Source organism: Rhinolophus ferrumequinum, chromosome 6 (assembly GCF_004115265.2).
Source record: "Rhinolophus ferrumequinum isolate MPI-CBG mRhiFer1 chromosome 6, mRhiFer1_v1.p, whole genome shotgun sequence".
In the NCBI taxonomy this organism is placed as follows: Eukaryota; Metazoa; Chordata; class Mammalia; order Chiroptera; family Rhinolophidae; genus Rhinolophus; species Rhinolophus ferrumequinum.
The window spans coordinates 27,022,732-27,030,631 of NC_046289.1; positions in this window are offsets into that span (position 1 = coordinate 27,022,732).

Below are 7,900 nucleotides of genomic sequence, written 5' to 3' on the forward strand. Positions count from 1 at the left end.
AAGGAATTTATTACCACCAAGCCAGCATTGCAAGAAATACTAAAAGGACTTTTGTAAATAGAAGAAAGATCAAAACAACCTAACTACAAATTTAAAAATGGCAATAATTATGTACCTATCAATAATCACTTTAAATGTAAATGGATTAAATGTTCCACTCAAGAGACATAGGGTGGCTGACTGGATAAGAAAGCAAGACCCTTGTATATGCTGTATACAAGAGACTCACCTCAGAACAAAAGACACACACAGGCTGAAAGTGAAGGGTTGGAGTAAGATATTTCATGCAAATGGAAACGAGAAAAAAGCTGGAGTTGCAATACTTATATCTGACAAAATAGACTTTAAAATGAAGAACATACTAAAAGATAAAGATGGGCACTATATAATAATAAAGGGATCAATCCGACAAGAGGACATAACCCTAGTAAGCATCTATGCACCCAACATAGGAGCACCTAAATATATAAAACAGGTACTGACTGACATAAAGACAGAGATCAACAGTAACACTATCATAGTAGGGGACTTCAACACACCTCTGACAACAAGGGACAGGTCTTCCAGACAGAAAATCAATATGGAAACAACAGCCTTAAGTGATACATTGGACCACTTGGATTTAATCGATATTTTCAGAACATTTCACCCCAATGCTGCAAAATACACGTTTTTCTCAAGCACACATGGAACATTTTCCAAGATAGACCATATGTTAGGCCACAAAACAAGTCTTGATAAATTTAAGAAAATTGAAATCATACCAATTGTCTTCTCTGATCACAATGCTATGAAATTAGAAATGAACTACAGGAAAAAAAACTGGAAGACACACCAATTCATGGAGGCTGAATAACTTATTACTAAATAATGAATGGGTCAAGCAGGAGATCAAGGAAGAAATCAAAAGATGTCTCAAGACAAACGAAAATGAAAACACGACGACCCAAAATCTATGGGATGCCACGAAAGCAGTCCTAAGAGGGAAATTCATAGTTTTGCAGGCCTACCTAAAGAAACAAGAAACATCACTAATCAACAGTTTATCTTCACACTTAAGGGATTTGGAAAAAGAACAGCAAAATAAGCTCAAAGGGAGCACAAGGAAGGAGATAATAAAGATCAGAGCAGAAATAAATGAAATAGAAACCAGAAAAACAATACAAAAGATCAATGAATCCAAGAATTGGTTCTTAGAGAAGATAAACAAAATCGACAAACCTTTAGCCAGACTCATTAAAAAAAAGAGAGAGAAGACCCAAATTAATAAAATCAGAAATGAAAGAGGAGAAGTGACAACGGACACTGCAGAAATACAAAAAGTTTTAAGAAGTTACTATGAGCAACTATATGCCAACAAATTTGACAATTTGGAAGAAATGGACAATTTTCTAGAGGCGTACAACCTTCCAAGGCTAACTCAAGAAGAAACAGAAAACCTGAATAGACTGATTACCATCACGGAAATTGAATCAGTAATTAACAATCTCCCAACAAACAAAAGCCCTGGACCAGATGGCTTTACAGGTGAATTTTACAAAACGTTCAAAAAAGAATTATCACCTATTCTCCTCAAGCTCTTCCAAAAAATCCAGAAGGAAGGAAGACTCCCAAACACTTTTTACGAAGCCACTATCACCCTGATCCCAAAATCAGACAAAGACACCACGAAAAAAGAAAACTACAAGCTGATATCTCTAATGAACATAGATGCAAAAATCCTCAACAAAATATTAGCGAACAGAATTCAGCAATACATTAAAAAGATCATACACCATGGTCAAGTGGGATTCATCCCTGGTATTCAAGGGTGGTTCAACATCTGCAAATCAATTAATGTGATACACCACATTAACAAAATGAAAAATAAAAATCACATGATCATATCAATAGATGCAGAAAAAGCATTTGATAAAATCCAACAGCCATTTATGATAAAAACCCTTAAGAAAGTGGGAATAGAGGGATCATATCTCAACATAATAAAGGCCATATATGACAAACCCACAGCTAACATCATACTCAATGGGGAAAAGCTAAAACCATTCCCCCTAAGATCAGGAACAAGGCAAGGTTGCCCACTATCTCCGCTTCTATTCAACATAGTGCTGGAAGTTCTAGCCACAGCAATCAGACAAGAAAAAGAAATAAAAGGCATCCAAATCGGTAAGGAGGAAGTAAAATTATCATTGTATGCAGATGATATGATACTATATATAGAGAACCCTAAAGACTCCACCAAGAAGCTATTAGAGCTGATAGATGAATTTAGTAAAGTAGCAGGATACAAAATTAATATTCAGAAATCAGTTGCATTTGTATATACCAATAATAAAACATCAGAAGGAGAAATTAAAAAAACAATCCCATTTACAATCGCTCCAAAGACTATAAAATACCTGGGAATAAATTTAACCAAAGAAGTAAAAGATCTGTACTCAGAAAATTATAAGACACTGAAGAAAGGAATGAAGGAAGATATAAATAGATGGAAACACATATCATGTTCATGGATAGGAAGAATTAATCTAGTTAAAATGTCCATACTGCCTAAGGCAATATACATATTCAACGCAATTCCTATCAAACTACCAACGTCATTTTTCACAGAAATAGAACATATAATCCTAAAATTTATATGGGACCATAAAAGACCCCGAATAGCAAAGGCAATCTTGAGAAATAAGAACAAAGCGGGAGGTATAACAATACCTGACTTCAAATTATACTACAAGCCTACAGTAATCAAAACAGCATGGTACTGGCATAAAATCAGACACATAGATCAATGGAACAGAATAGAGAGTCCAGAAATAAATCCACGCTTATATGGCCATTTAATCTACGACAATGGAAGCAAGAATGTACGATGGAGTAAAGACAGTCTATTCAATAAATGGTGCTGGGAAACCTGGACAGACACATGCAAAAAAATGAAGCTGGACCACCTCCTTATACCATATACAAAAATAAATTCAAAATGGCTTAAAGACTTAAATGTAAGATCTGAAACCATAAAATACCTAGAAGAAAATATAGGAAGAAACTTCTCAGACATTACCCGGAGTAAGATTTTTACTGATATATCCCCTCGCTTGAGGGAAGTAAGAGAAAAAATAAACATGTGGGGTTATATCAAACTAAAAAGTTTTTTCACAGCAAAGGAAACCATCAATAAAACAAAAAGGGATCCTACTGAATGGGAAAAGATATTTGCCAATAATATATCTGATAAGGGATTAATATCACAAATCTATGAAAAACTCACTCAACTCAACTCCAAAAAAACAAACGACCCAATTAAAAAATGGGCAGAGGACTTGAAGAGACATTTTTCTAAAAAGGACATACAGATGGCAAACAGACATATGAAGAAATGCTCAACCTCACTAAGCATCAGAGAAATGCAAATAAAAACCACAATGAGATACCACCTCACCTCAGTCAAAATGGCTATCATCAATAAATCAACAAACAACAAGTGCTAGCGCGGATGTGGAGAAAAGGGAACGCTTGTGCACTGTTGGTGGGATTGCAGATTGGTGCAGCCACTATGGAAAACAGTATGGAGGTATCTCAAAAATCTGAAAATGGAACTACCCTATGATCCAGTAATTCCACCTCTAGGTATCTATCCGGAGAAATCCAAAACTCCAATTCAAAAATCTTTATGCACTCCTATGTTTATTGCAGCACTATACACAATAGCTAAGACAAGGAAACAACCAAAATGCCCATCGGTAGATGACTGGATTACGAAACTGTGGTACATTTATACAATGGAGTATTACGCAGCCATAAAGAAGAAAGAAATCTTACCATTTGCAACAACATGGATGGACCTAGAGAACATTATGTTAAGTGAAATAAGTCAGACGGAGAAAGATAAGTACCATGTAATCTCACTTATATGCGGAGTCTAAAGAAAAGAGTGAGTGAATGAACTAATCAGAAACAGTTTTGGAGACAAAGAGGAAAAACTGAGGGTTGCTAGTTGGGCGGGGGGGTGGGGTGGGGAGAAAGGTGAGGGGATTGGAGGGCAGTCGGTGACCACAGGATGGCCACGGGGTTTGAAAATTAATCTGGGGAACGTAATTTAGTGGTTACCAGAGGGTAAGGGGGTTGGGGGGTGGGAGATGAGGGTAAGGGGCATTAAATATATGGTGATGGAAGGAGAATTGACTCTGGGTGGTGAACACACAATGTAATTTATAGATGATGTGATACAGAATTGCACACCTGAAATCTATGTAATTTTACTAACAATTGTCACCCCAATAAATTTAAAAAAAAATAAAATAAAAATAATAAATGAGATTTCTTAAGAAAAAAAATAATAAAATAAAGCTTATAATGTAAAAAAAAAAAATCTGGATTTCCTGTGGATGTGTTAAGCAAAGGTTAATTTTTTTAGATAATGAGTATGAGATCATAAAGTATCTTTCCGATGGAACTTGTGCTGTGATGAATGTTGAGAAATAAGTAAAATATATTTTATTTCCACTGTTAAGCCTTGCCCAATGTACTCACTCTGCTGTTTGCTAAAAAAGACCAGTTTTTCATTGGACTTTTGAAAGACAGTTACGATTTGGTTCAATTAAGATGAATGTTTACTCCTGTGTCACAGTCAAGGGCCTCTTCCTAATGGTAAATTTCCGCTTTCCTTAGTAATTGATATGATATGTATGACTTTTAAATGATCATTTAGGTTTTATCACAAAACCATGAATTTCTCTAGCTATTCATTGTTTTGTAATGAATAGAATCAAATTCTCATATAATCCTTTTTACTTTCTTATATATATTTTTATTTTTGGTATCATTCCTAACAAATTAAAATTTTTTTCTTAATATATTGATTCTTTCCAATAACCAGCTTTTAGCTTTATATTAATCCATTCTTCTGATATTGTTTTCCACTTCTTTTATTTTAGCTTTCATTTTGACTAATTCTTTCTTTATACTTTTTTTGGGTTTTTTTTGTGGGGGGTGGTCTTTTTTTTTTTTATAAGTTGAATATTTGTTTTTTGTTCTCTTAAGTCACAGGATTTCATGTGAAATTTTTCCCTTTTGATAATATTAATTGCCATATAACTTACCATTTTTATTTTTATATCCTTGATTTGGGGGTTATTCAAAATAGTGTTACAAGTAGTGTTATAGTAGATCTTGAAAGTTCTCATCACAAGGAAAAAAATTGTAACTATGTGAGGTGATGTATGTTAACTAAATTTACTGTAGTAATCATTTCACAATATATACACATATCAAATCATGTTGTACACATTAATCTTATACAATGTTATATGTCATTTTAATTTGTAAAACAGTGTTACTTGATATTGAAGTGGTTACTTTAGGAGGTAGATTCACCTTTGAGGTGACAAATTCTAGTTGTATTGGATGTGCATTGTTTTTGTTTTTGTTTTTCATTAAATTTGTTGGGGTAATATTGGTTAATAACAGGTAAATTTCAGGTGTACAACTTTGTAATAGGACATCTGTATACTCTATTGTGTACTTACCACCCGAACTGTAGTTTCCTCCCATCACCATATGTTGGACCCCTTTACCCTCTTCTTCCTCCTCCCACTCCTCGTCCCCTCTGGTAACCACCATTCTGTTGTCTGTATCTGTGAGTTTTGATTTTTTTTTGGTTTAGTTTGTTTGCTCGTTTGTTGCTTTTTGTTTTATATCTCATATATGAGTAATCCTTTTCCATCCGACTATTTCATTTACCATATTTCCCCGAAAATAAGACCAGGTCTTATATTAATTTTTGCTTCAAAAGGCGTATTTTCAGGGGGTGCCTTATTTTTTCATGTACAACAATCTACATTTATTCAAATACAGTCATGTCATCTTCTTCTGGAACATCGTCATAACGTATTAAATGTGTCTGTCTGGCTGACTATCATAACCGGGGCTTATTTTTGGGGTAGGTCTTATTTTGGGGGAAACATAGTAGCATAATACTCTCAAGATCCATTCACATTGTTGCAAATGGCAATATTTAATACTTTTTATGGATAAGTAGTATTCTATTGTATATATGAACCACATCTTCTTTATCCAATCATTCATGGAGGGATGCATTGTATTTTGATTTATAGAAACTTTACATGTAGAATGATATTTGACATTTTTTTTTAACGAGTGACAGACAACAGATATTACTCAAGCACTTAAAACAAAGCAAAACATACACATGAACGGGCCCTTCAGGGCCATCTCAAGGTCCTCAATAAATGCTTATTTGAATGATTGAACAAATGAGTGGCTGAATATATGCTCATCTGAAAAGGGTAACAGATTACTAGCTATAGCATTACCTAGAATATATGTATATTATTTAATCCATTATTAACTACTAGCTGAGTATAGGGCTTTATTGGAGTCAGATCCAGAAAGGTGATGTTTTAAGCAGTTAAAAGATAGGGAAAGGTCTAGGCTTTTAGAATAGTGCCCTTGGCATCCAGCATATGACGGAAAATGGGAGAAATAATTCACTTAACTAACCTGGATCCTCTATGAGTTCTGAAATGTCAAAAGGAGATGAATAAAGAGAGTGGCAATGCCAAATTTTGCATACCTCACATACATTTTCTAATAAACTTTATGGCCCTATATGGTTTCTTCTCTGCACACAGATTAGTTAAACACATAACAAAAAGCATAAGTCAAACAATCAAAAATAAAGTACAAAAGCATCACAACATTAAAGGAGATCCTATTTATAAACCATAGCAACCCTGTTTATAAGCCCATCCTTCTAACCCAAAATTTCTCTGGCATTCTACAAATGCTCCACTCTTTCTCATAAATCTACATTATTTTCTCCCAGCACTCTCAACTTTGCAGATTGACTTCACTTCTCATGTTAAGTTCTCCCACCTTTCCTGCTGCTCTAGTTCTTAGGTTTGCAAGGTGTCTTCTTGGAGAGACTGGAGTGAGGGAAGACTGGAAAAATAGGAATAAAGGAAGGAATTAGCAGTCTTACTTTTATGAACCTTGCCCTGATTATTTCAAAATCTCCATTGGCTCAGTTTAGGTGATGCTTTTTTTTGGGGTGGGGTGTGACTCATTTATTCAGCCACAGAATCAAAAAGAAAACCCCAAGTTTCAAATTCAAAACAAAATAATCTTCCCACACTCCTATTTTAATTTTGCTTATATGCTATTTGGAGCAACAATGACTTTATACACTAAAACTATACAGTGATCGTGCTCTGTGATATGCATTAGTCAAAGGCTGCTGGAGCTCCCAGCAAGGAATAATTTGCATTGCCTATCGAGTAAGGGAGACTTCAAGAAACTGGTGTCCCTGAAGCTGCAATTTGAAGATGTGGAAGGAAGTTCATGGAATACTCAGGGAATACTATCTCCTCCATGGTGGATGAGGAAAAGTGGCAGAAAAGGCAGGCCAAAGTCATATTACAATGGGCCTTAAATTCCTTGATAAGAAAGTTGGGAGTGACTATGTAGTACTTGGTAGGTGAGGCTTCTCTGAGTCACCCCAAATGGCACTGGGGTGGAGAGGCCGGGGGGGGGGGGGGGGAGAGGGGCGGCGTTCCAAGCCATCACAGTAGTTAGACACACATTCATTTGTGTCCCCATTCGATTGCCAGCTTCTTTAAGGCAGGGATATCTTTTCATCTATGTGTTGCTGGAGCCTTTTGTAATGACCAGTAAAAAGGTGTGCTGGATAGTTTGAGTAAGTGGAAAATCGACATTCATAAATGACCGAAGATTACAGGCTATTTCACAGTAAAAGCATCGGCATTGAAGGTTCCATGATAGCAAGACATTACACTGATAACCATTCAACCTAACCTTTTGTGGCGATTTATTTCTAAAAATCTTTATTAAGCTGGTAAACTCTCCATCCATAGAACAGCCA